This window comes from Vidua macroura, chromosome 1 (assembly GCF_024509145.1).
Source record: "Vidua macroura isolate BioBank_ID:100142 chromosome 1, ASM2450914v1, whole genome shotgun sequence".
NCBI lineage: Eukaryota > Metazoa > Chordata > Aves > Passeriformes > Viduidae > Vidua > Vidua macroura.
The window spans coordinates 103,058,701-103,071,006 of NC_071571.1; the positions used below are offsets into that span (position 1 = coordinate 103,058,701).

Here is a 12,306-nt window from a genome sequence, read left to right on the forward strand (position 1 = left end):
ATAGTCTAGGAATTTCTACTAGGAAGAGGAAAAAAAATGAGAGGACATACAACTCTTTCCTATGCAGAAAACAAACAAAATCTTTGCAGCGGTTCTGTTGCACTTGCCTATATAGTTTCTTAGGCTTCTACAGATAATCCCTATTTTAAGAGCCTGAGTTTACCCGTGCTTGGTTTCAAGTGTCAAGTTCCACAGATTTCACAACACTCTTCAAATGATTTCTGTGGTAGTAGTAGCAGCTAGACTTGTCAACTTCTTTATAACAAATATTCTCTAATAAAGAGTTTGACTGAATCTGTAGCTTTCTAATCAACCTTTAGTAAGATTTTTTCTCCTCTTTTATTTTAACTAAACACATATTTATCAGAGAATACAAGAACTTCATTGTACATAGAATTAAAGAATAGTTGAGGGGAAGAGACATTTAGAGGTCCATTTAAGTCTCTCAGTTATCTAGTCAGTCAGACATTTTCAACTTCAGTTGAACTTTACACAGACCAGGCTGAGTTTGTTACTTGAGCAGGAAAACACAGTAAAAGTAGTATGGAAAGTACAAAATTTCCTAACCGTAGGCACCTATAAATCAGGTAGCGACACTTCACAAGCAGCACACTGTAGAAGAAGAAAAAACTTTGGCCCAAGATTTAATTTACAAAATCCAATTCACTGACTGAAAACACCACACCCCAGTATGTCTTAGAGATGTGTTACATGGACTGACTTCAGATTTAAAGGTACTCTGGGCTCATGCATATGGTTCATTAGAGAGACCATGCTGCAGTAACAGCTGTATCTGAGCAAGAGACGACTCCTCTTTCACGTCACAGCTCGTCTTTAGGAATACCCCTGCACATCTTCCCAAAGGTTTTCTTGCAACTACATATTAAATATCAACAAAGTAAGGACTGAAACTTTTACTGGAGTAAATTGAGCATTTCCTGCTTCACAAATGCGCAACTAAAATTCCAAAATCTACCTATCAGAATAAAACCAACATGCTGACAACCTGGTGAAGTTCTGAGGAACCAACGATCACAAACAGCTGCAGCAAGTGGCTAAACCTGCTCCTAGAGAAAGATAATCTATTTCTCACTCTTATCACGATTCCTGCTATTTCAGCTTGTCTTGATTTCTACATTCTTAAAAGGAAGAAAACATCTACCATACCTTTAAAAAAAACCCAAAACCAACATCCTAAATAAAAAGCAGCACCTATCCCAAACAACTCCAAAGAAATTACCATTCATAAATCAAAACCAGGAGTGCTCCATCTCCCCTCACAAATATTAATTTCTTTTCACAATATTGCTGGAAGATGAAAATGCATTATTTCCTTTGTTTTGCAGATGGCAAATTAGGTTGACAGAAATAATGAAGGGAAGACAAAATGAAGTGAGGAGTTTGACCAATCTGCTACACTTGTAACATCAAAGTCTTTATTTTTGAGATTATTTTGCATTAGATAGTAGTTAATACTTGGTTAGACCATAGCTACTACTGACTTAATTTTCTGCAAGCAACCACTCTTTCTGCAGAAGGAAAAAGGTCAAACAGTCAAAGCAGATATCCCCATGTGAGGAAAACAGCACGTGCTCATAAAAAGCCCATAGCTCACACAAAATCCAAAACAAACTGAAAATAGGGAATTTTCAGGGTCGGTGTTCAACTTCCTTCAACATGGGACCCTCTCTTCCAGTAACCTTGTAAGTTAGAGAACTTACTTCAGCTTCTGCCACAGGACTCTTAGAGCAGTAACCTAGACTGTATAAATGCATTAACCCCAGACATTTGTACAGTTTGTCATTTAAAGTGGAATATCATCCAAAAACCCATCAACTCATAATGCAATTCTGCTATGTGCAGCAGGGCAAAAGAGCAGTGCTGCTCTAATACAGAGCAGAAGGTAAAGGTTAGCCACACAGCAAGAAGTAGAACACAGCAAGAAGTCATGCAAATACGGACAAGAAGCACTCGTTTCACTTCTTTTGCAACACACTCCTCCCATTTCCTTCCTCTACTTTCTCTGAAGTTTCCAGTCTCAAACAGATTCTGAGATCCTCCCACTGCAGATGTCACTCCACTCATCAAGATTATGGGGAGGGGGGGGAAATCAAAGCAGTTTGTTGGTATCACACTTCTAAACTCATATGGAATTAATTACTGTTTATGTCTTTCCAAGACACTGCAAAAAACGCATAAAAACTAACATTTTGTCAAAATATCCTTGCAGGTGCTATGTCAACCAACTGAATATTGTTCGGCATGTAAGACCTAAAAATTACTAGCAGAGCATGACAGAGGAAAAGAAGAAGGATTTCAAATATCTATAAATGACCTTTAAAATTCTTCCATGTGGATAAAAAATAAAGAAGAAAAAAAAAGTGTGATAGTCTTCAACATCTCATAGGAGTATTGAAGACCAAGTATCCAAAAAGGTCATGTTCAAAGGATAGGACACTCTCAAATAATTATTTAGATTCATAGATCCTAAACCTGCATAAACCCATCTGTATCAAGACCAATCCAAAAGAAGACACCAAGAAACCTCCAACAAAGCCCTGTAAGGTGCTGAGAAAAGGTAGAAAGCAAAATAAGGAGGGAAGAGATGAATCCTTTTCCCAGATGAGTCTTGTACAGCTCCCTTCTAGGATGCTGAATTCCTTCCTTATTTAAAAAAAAAAAAAAAGAAAAAAAAAAGCCTTAGGAATGAATTAATCTGTTTACATAATGTTATTTAGAGTGAAAAAAAAAAACATTGACAAACACGGCCTGAACAGACAGGATAGCACAACCCTGAAAACATGTGAGCAGGGAAAACAGTGCTTTGCAACAGGGATACCTAAAAAAGATTTCATATAAACAGAGAGTTGAAAAAGGAAAGCACTGATGAGAAGGTACCCGAACGAACAAGAAAGTAAGATCAAATATCATTATTTCTTTTTTTTAAATTTTTGGACAGAAACTGTTTCACAAGTCTGAAATCCTAAATATTAATTGTTTAGTAAAAGGAACACACAGGGTCTTTACAATAAGGAACCCTCTGTACAATAAGTACTCTCTGATTTATACAGAAATAGTACAGCTGTCTATATTCAGGACAAACTTTCAGAACAGCAGTTCTACCAGTTTGAGACTATGGAATTCTCCATTATTTCAGATAAATTTTTGAAGGGCTGTGGGCTTGCTTAGTAGTGCAGCATGTAGACTGGATACATATATTACAAATGAACTTGCAAAACCATAGTCTTAAGTAATTATTAACTTTTACAACAGGCTTGGGAAAAGGTGACTTTTTCTAGAAAAGCATAAAACAGTAAGACGTTGGATATCACAATGGCATCCCAGATTGCAGAGGAATGGCAGAATCTTTATCAATAAGCCAGTATTATCTTGCAAAAAAAAGGCTGACCAAATTATAATCATATAATTTCCTCTCAGTAACCAAGAAAATTGCTGCATGGAAAGCATTTACATTTTATGAAAAAATGGATTTTAAACTGAACAGCTTAAAGTACAAAAGCTGGAAGTTTGTGGAACTTGCATAACATACACATGATTTTCATTAAAGAATGGTTAGGAATTATTTAAAAGCAGAAACTCCTCCCTGATTCTGAGAGACTTGTGTTGAAGCCTCTCTTTATGCATAGAGACACATACTCCCTACCAAAAAATGGGAAGGATAAAACATAAAAAAGAAATTAATGTTTAGGAATAGGGTTATCTCTGGTTACCTCCTGGCATTATCAACAAACAAACACTGCCTCTCCCAGAATGGTGACAAATCTTCCTTTCAGAAGTCAGACATCAGCCCTCATTTCAGTGTGGCAGGAGTGGCTCCCACATAGTGACAAGGGGCATCATTCCTTCTGAACCACTTATGCTATTTCTACAGCATTCCTTCATGTGGGCCAGTAAGGAACTGAACTGCTGCCAGAATTCAAGACCAATCTGAAGGACACTTGTCAGTATTGTATTATTCTCAAGTGCATTTCTCTATTCTCAGATTAACCCTTTGTCTTTTCATGGAGGATACTACCATTATTGTTCATACACAGGCTGGCTGCTCTGCAAGGAATCATTGGATAAAAACAAATAGAACAGCTTGAATAACGAATTGTTTTTCTTCTTTAAAGAATTCCAAAGGATAAAAAAAAGGACTAAGTTCCTTTGCAGATGTTCTCAATATTCAAATAAATATTTCTGAATAAATTCTCTTATAGCTAATTATACTTCAACTACTTTTTGGATTTCTCCTTCGGCAACAGAAAATAAGATTGTTTCACTTTCAGTTTCTCACTCACAAGCTTACTCAGAGTCAAGCACCGGAAGAGACTTTTTCCATTAAGTTATAGCACAAGTAATGTACAGAAGACATAGATGGATTTGTCTTTCTTTAAAAAGAAATATCAGAAACTGCACTTTTAACAGGCAAAATGAAGTCCAAAGAAGTCTTACTTATACAACCAGCTAATTAGTAATTTAAATAATTTTTAAATGACTTAATTAAGAATCTGTATAGCAGAACTTGGTAGAATGTACCACAGCTTTACAAGACTACCACACACAGGCAGTACAAGAAGAATGCATCCTCTCACTATTAAAAATTAAATTAGTCAGGAAAAACACATTAACTACAACAGCTGAAAATTTATCAAGCCTTCAGCCATAAGTTCAGCAAGGAATCTCAACAGAACAACTAAAATTAGAATATAATATTTTCCTCGCACTATTGGGCCAAATTCCAGGTTGAACTGGTCATTGCCATAAGCACACTGCTCTAGCTGAGCCTGCAGGGAGCCTGGGGGGACTAGATGGCAGGGTTAGATGGGGGGTCAGAGGGGCCTTCTGGCCTCAGCTAGTCCATGATTCTGTCCCATGAATCAGAAATGCAGATGTTCTTTACCTCAGCAGCAGGATGGCTACAGGCTGCTCTCTCCTCCTGCTGACATGTTCAACACAGGGCAAGGTTTGTGTCTTCTACATTCTCCAGAAACTTATGCTACATAGTTAGGACAGCATTTATTCTAACAAATCCTCACATAGCTGGCCAGAAGAACCAGTGCATCTTGTGAGTATGGGTGTCATACTCAAATTGTATCAGTACAACTGTGTAGAATGCAAACATCATATTCCTACTAAGGGAAAGACCTAGGTATCAAAATAAACATTCAAATGGAAAAACAACATCACCTCTCAGAATCAGACACAGATAAGTTTCCAGAGTGCCTGAAGGGATTGTCCTTTATTCTCAATAATCTCTCAAAATAAAGGAGATCCTTGATTCTACAAAGAGGAATTCTATTCCAGGGAAATAAAAGAATATGCTGGCCCAAGAACTCTTAAGAGCCAAAGACACTTATTGCAAAATCCATTAGTCCTCCCTATTAATCTACAAGTCTATAAACTTGAATGTTCACAGGTGCTTCCTCTTGAGTCTTTTTTAGGATGAGCTATGGGTTCAAAGGAAACACCTGCACAGTTTAGCTTAATATGATACACTCTTTAAACTACATGGAGAAGTGGAGTTGTAAACGTCAGGTTTGATCTACAGGTTATTACTCAAAGATGTTGCTAAATAAATACTTTTCAGTTAAGAAAGACTACAGAGTCTACCAGAATAAAACTTAAAAGCCTCCTTATCAGCACTTTGACAAAGGTAAGATAAGCAAACCTACTGCCAAACAATTTTCAACTCCTTCCACAGGAATCTACTTTCCCTCTGGAAACCTACAGATCTCCAAGACAAGATATTTCATAACTATGCTATATGTTGTTACTAGAATCTCAGTAATTTCTATTTAAATCTTCATAAACTAATGATAATTTGTCAATCTAAAACCAAGAAAATCCTCGACTTATCTGCAGCACTGCCAGAAAGAACATGACTTAAAACACACACAAAGGCCCTTCACAGGCTAAGAACAGATGAAGGGCCAACACCTATTCACAGTCCTTCAGTTATAGCAGGATTCAGGGCAGGTAAAGCAGGTAGCTGGAGTGCTACCACTCATAAGAAGAATCTAAAGCAGTAAGTGCAGGACAGAAAGCAATCTTGGCTTACTCATGGGTTCCCAAATGGATAACAGAGGTTTTTGTCTTGGCTAAATTGTGAAGACATGCAACATATTCAACAGGCTTTATTGCCACCTCTTGGCCATCACCAAATCTCGCAAAAAATAACAACAAAATCATCTGTCAGCTCCTTTACAGAAATAATCTTTCTTTGGGGGAAAAGACATAGCAAGGGAACAGATGGAGTGGAAACAGAGAACAAGCAGAATACTTGTTTGCAGACAAGTATAACTATTTAGGGCTGTAAAACTACAGTGAGTACTGCAGCTGACTTTCATTGAAGTTTTACTGTGTCATCTGGAGAATCAAAGGGAGTGGAAAGCAAAGAACCAGTTATTTTCAAGACAAATACCTAGATTTTTTTTTTTAATTTGTTTAAAAAAGGTAAAACGGGTGTCAAGACACCTGTTTCTTCTAGAAGTCAAAAGATGAATAGATTAGCATTACCCACACATGAAAGACAATAACACTAATGAAAGGCACATTTTCCCTTCATTATTAAATTAGTAGTAAGAACCCAGATTAGTATGTTGCTGAAGAGTACAGAGCACCACAGAAAGTTGGTTTCCCAGAGTTAGTTGTTTGTTGCACACAATATTGAAGGAAACAAACAAGAGGAAGACACTTCCACGAACCAGCTAAGAAAGTGATCTGGCCAACAGAGCTTGAAAGGTTTGATAGCCAGATACCTCTTAAGTAGGAGTAATGCAAAAGGCTTGGAAAGAGAAGGGAAACCATAGGAAATGTCTTTACGCATAAGCTCATTTCTGCTGTCATCAATCAATGGAACTTTTTGAAATCTACCACAGAACACTTGGGAATGTGTAAGGGTTATTTGGGGTTTGTTGCACTGAATACATTCTGAAGCCCAGAGAGGACAGCAAAAAGTACTTTGTACCTCTGATGCTTTCCAGCCTCATGAATGTAAGATATAAGGCAAGGAAGAGTTGTTCCAATACTCTCTATCTCCAGCAAGCTACTCAAGGATAGAAAGCAGATGACAGGAGAAGAAAATATGTAAAGCTTTCCTCCTCAGAGTGCATTTTTAGTTTTTGCCTCTAATATAGCCCCTAATTCTGTCTCTAATGTTGTTAATGGCTTTTCTTAACATAAACCAGTGTGAAATCAACCCTCTTGTGACATTATCACTACCTAGAGCACTCTGTGTAGAAGCCATGGACTTGAGGAGCATTTATTCATATGTTGCTTGCGAAAGACAAAAGCAGTTGCAGCAGACATAAGGATCCTTCATCAGATCCAGGGAAATAATCTAAAATAAACTAAGGCAAAGACATACTCTCAAGGGCTTCATGTCTCTACATGAATATTTAGTCTTTAAGCAAGGTGGCAATAAAGGTCCTCAACTGCCTCCATAAGCTTACAGAAGAACTTTTAAGACTTTTCTATGTTCTGGAATAATAATGAACTGACAAAAAAAAAGAAAAAAAAACCTAAAGATGTTAGCAGAGCTCTGACTTCTGTTATTCTGTTAATAAAATCATTCAGTGTAATAACACAAAATGCAAGACTGAGTTTGTGCTAATATTTATTTCATACCATCTGTCACTAGAGTCTAAGTAGAGTCTAATCATGTAGTTAAAAAATAGTTTGATTTGGAGACTAAATGACCAATCAACATTTATAATACTCCATCTGCAAGAGAACACAGAAAAGAAGAAACACCAAACAGTCATGCCCAGCCCATCCCTTTATAAGGTAAGATTCAAAAAATGTCAAAAGTAGGTTGTTCTGAGTGTGTATATTAACAGTGTGGTAGCAGGTTAATCATTACATATTTTGTGATCAATAGTTTTTTCCAGTTTTAAAGAGGACCAACTGCACTAGTCTCTCAGGCAATTTCATTAGCCTAAGATGGTCTAAACATGGTAAATCAGTTCAAGAAATACAATTTGTTTTCCTGCCTGTATGGCCAATACTGAGGAAGAAGTTCTGAATACTGAGGAAAAAGTTCTAGCTCAGTCATTTCTAGGTGCCCATATTTCCAATAAAAAGGAGATCCACGACCTTCCACCTAGTTAAGCTAAAGCTGCAACAGCTTATGGAGTTTCTAGCAATTTAGACAGGGTGCAAAGAAACTGGGTTTTTGAGAATGACTGGTGACCACTGATTTGTAAACACAGATATTCAATTTTCAGTGTATGCTTTTATTCCTGTGGATAAGTGGTAACATAGCAGTACCTCCTACAACTAATGCCAAGCAAATACAGAAGCTTCACACAAGCACTCATTTAGCCTGCTTCTTAAAAGCCCCTTTCCTCTAAGAAGTCACCAATTGTGCAAGCCTGTTGGAAGAAACTGCACACAGACTTCAGTTTGTGGCACGGGGCTTGCTTTCTTACACAACATCTGTCCCAAGCTTTAATGTCTGTAGTATTCTGAGTTCACAGACAATTTTGAATAATCCTCTGAGTGGGAGAAGAAAACACAAAGAGATGGCAATAGACAGGCAGAAATATTTGTATTTGAAAGATTGAGCTGTCCTCTTTGTGAAAGAACCAAAGGCTCTCTGATCAACTGCCCACACTCAGTGATTACTACAAAAAAGCCAGGAAATAGGAAAAGGGACTCACACACTACACACTGAAAAACTGACTTTGCCACAAGAAAGGCATCATGGTCCTCTGGGTGCCAAGAAAAACATTGGTACTCCTTGACATTTTAGCTTGCAAAATGCATACAGAAAAGTAGAACTACTAAGGGGAAGGTGGAGTGTAAAAAGACACAGACAGTCAATGGGCTCACCACTACCTTCCCAGAGTAATATTCTGCTGTACCTCAAACCCTACAATTTTATTTGAACAGAGCATTTCTCAACCTTGCACAGAAAGCTACTAAATTCACAGAGGATGAGATTAAGGTCCCCAGCTGATCAAGTCACAAGGTCAGCAGGGAGTGTGAATTTCCACCCCAAAGAATGAAGAAAAGCAAGAGACATCCAACACTGCACAAACCTCAAATATAAAGAACAGTTGAAATACCTTGACATCTCAGACAATGCTGAAGATCTGTTGCTCTGGGGACTTTTACCCAGTGAACTATAGCAAAGGATTACTGCAGAAGAAGGAAAAGAAAGCACAGGTTCCTTGCAGCTAGACAGCACCTGCACAGCAGCTCACCATGTCCCTACCTACAGTAACCAAGACTTGAGGACAACCAAGCTACAATCAACTCGCATACTGAAAACACCCACACCCTTGCTGTTTCAAAATTACAGAGAAGGAAGTGCCCCCAACCTCCAAATAATGGCTTGTCTATAATTTGTCAAAATGAATTATTTTAATAATAGTTAATAATTTCTTATAGACATGATGATCTCACCCTTTCCTAGTATTCCAAAATTAGACAATTTTTTCCTGGAACGTAAGTACATTCGGACTGCTCCACATCTGTCCAATAGCTTTTTGTTCCTGTAAGCATCACTCACTTACTTTTCTCCATTAAAGATTTGTTTTATCCCATCGATATTATGCGATTCAGGGGCATAATATCCCCTTTCTTCCGTATCACATGGGCTGCAGAAGAAAGGCATGGAACACAGTGACAGTGTCCAGGCAATTTCCACAGGAGCTCTACCTGATAATGCCAATATTAAATAATAATACTGATATTGGAATGTGCTGCTCAGGGAGGTGGTGGATTCAATGCCTCTGGTGGTGTTTAAAGAAAGACAGGACACGGCACTTAGTGCCACGGTCTACTTGATGTAACAGTGTTTGGTCACAGGTTGGACTCAACGATCTCAGAGATCTTTTACAACCTAATTGATTCTATGATTCCGTAAAATATTTATTTTATTCGGGAGTTTAAAGTAAAAAAAGAATCCTTTGATTTCTTATTGCATACGTAGCCTTTAGGGAAAAAAAAAGACACAAAAAAACCCCCAAAAAACCCTCCACCAAAACAAAATACCCAACCAAACAAGACTGAATATTATCAATGGTACCTCGAGAGTCTGACAGGATCTAGAATGAAGAACTGAGCAACTGAGGCTGGCGTTCTCTCATTCCTTGCCCTTCCTTTGTTGCCTGCTGTCACCTGTGCAGCGCGAGTTGCCGCGCTTCATCCACATCGGCGGCTGCCTGGCGCTGGCAGGGAAGGCAGGGAACGCGTTATCCTGCCGAGCTGCCAGCAGCCTCGGCGGGCCCGGCACCGACGGAGCAACTCCCGAGGCTGCAGGGAGCAGCCGAAATTCCCGACGCGGAGGCGGGGCGCGTGTGTTATGTGCGTGTGTGTCTGTGTGCTATGTGTGTGTACACTGCCATGCCGCGCTCGGCACCCGCGCCCCGCTCGCCCGTGCCGCCTCACTGCCTTCCCCGCACATTCCCGGCCCTGCCTCCCGCGGGAACCTGCCGTAGGCGGCGGGCCCCTCACGCCGGGCGGCGGGGCAGGAGCCAGGCTCGGCGGGCCAGGCGGTGACAGCGGCGGCCATGGCCCCCGCCGCGGCGCTGCCGGGCTGACAGCGCGGCCGGACGGAGCAGGGCGGGAGGCGCGGTGCCCGCCGCCCGGGGGGACACGGCGGCAGCGGTGACACCGCCGAGGCGGGCACCGGGTGGGCGCTCCCCGAGCTCAGGGACAAGGGGGCGGCACCCCGCGGGCACCGGGTGGGGCCGGGGTCCCCGCCGCGCGCCGGGAAGGTGCGCTCCAGTCCTTACCTTCTCTCGGGAGCACGGCAGCGGGACGCGTCCTCCTCCTGCCGCTGTCTCTGTGGACGGCGCGGCCGCGGGGAATCGGGCAGGGCAGCGAGTGCCGCCCGCAGTGCTCAGGGGCTGAGGCTCAGCCGCGGCACCGGGGATTGCAAACACCCCACCCGCCCTTCTCTCCTTCTTTCTTTCTTTCTGTCTGTCTGTCTGTCTTTCTTCCTTCCCTTCCTGCCTCCCTTCCTTCTCTCCCTCTCTCTCCCTTCTTCCCTCTCTCCCTCCCTCCCTCCTTTCCTCACACCCCGCGCCGCCGCTCGGCTCCCCCCGCCCCCCTCCCAGCGGCGCTCCCATTGGCCGCGCGCCGCCCACGTGGGCCTCGCGCAGGGCACGGGACGCGGGCGAGCGGTGCCGCTGCCAACGACAGAGCGCTCGGGGCAGGGTGGGCAGCGCAGCGCTTCTCTCCATTCCCAGTGCCGTCCCCATCCCGAAGGAGACGGGCGCGGACGCCCGCACGGCGACGGGAAATAACGGGCTCGCGGGATGCCACACACGGACGGGGCTGGGATGAGGACTGGGATGCGAGTATTGCGCATGTGCGACGGGGGGGTTGCTGGGGGCAGCCGCGCATCCTCTTGGGCTGCGGTCGCTGGAACCTTCTGGAAATGGCGGCGGCGGCCCCGGCCCCGGCTGGTCACGGGGCGAGGTGGCGGAGGAGAGCTTTTCCAGTCCCTGCCGCGGGACGGGAGCCGACCTACAGCCACCAGCGCGCCCCGCTTCGCTTCGCCTCACCCAGTCCTGCCGCTGCCGCCCCCTCCCCGGGGAGGGGTTTTTCCGGCGGTGATGGCGCAGTGAGTTTTAGCTACCCGGCGCTTTGCGCGTGCGCGGCGGGCGCTGCCCATCCCGTTCCATCCTATCTTCTATGCCATCACCGGGCGCTAGTGAGTACGGAGGGGCTGCGGCTGAAGGCCCCGCAGTTTTTGGGAGAAGCCCCCGGACGCAGGTGCGTGTGGCGCGGTGCCGGAAAGCCCGGGGTGGCCGTTCGCCTTCGCGAAAGGCTGTGGGATGCCGATCCCGCCGCGCCTGGGGGTCTGGTCAGTGTTGCGTCCCCCCACCCCCCACTCAGGCACAATTCCCATCTGCCCGCCGCTGCAGAACAAGACAACTTCTGGGTTTCCAAACCAGTTTTTGGGGGTGCTCTGCTTGTACAAATGAGCCAGACGTCATATAAAGACATCTGAGGGGTTACGGAGTTGACTGACGATGTAGCCCTAGTTGCAGCTTTGGAAGGGGGGTCAATTCATCTGCACTCGTGAAAGGTTTTGTATCTGCTTGTAACAATAGTAGTATGTGGCAGGACTTAAGGAACACGTCTGGTGCTGTACTCGTGGGTTCTCGAGTAATGCTCTCCAGATCGCTTCTGGGAGGTGCTGAAGGGCCGCCAGATGTAGTATTTTGACACGGTAGCTAAACAAAGTCCTTTAGCATAGTTTTAATTGCTGTGGTTACTCTGCTACTGGATTGCTTTCATCTGTTATTGGGTAGACATTCCTTAATACTTCCTGTTCAGAAAAGTGGG

At 42.9% G+C, this 12,306-nt stretch overlaps 1 protein-coding gene across 2 annotated transcripts in view; it reads right to left on the bottom strand.

Annotated features, from left to right (window-relative positions):
- The window catches only part of ANKRD12 (ankyrin repeat domain 12), a 59,353-nt gene extending 48,397 nt beyond the window's left edge, over positions 1-10,956 (bottom strand). For both annotated transcript variants that reach the window (XM_053971158.1, XM_053971146.1), the window contains exon 1: positions 10,746-10,956. The gene's annotated coding sequence lies outside the window, so the exon portion shown is untranslated. The remainder of the gene's footprint in view (positions 1-10,745) is intronic.
- Between the last annotated feature and the right edge of the window lie 1,350 nt (positions 10,957-12,306).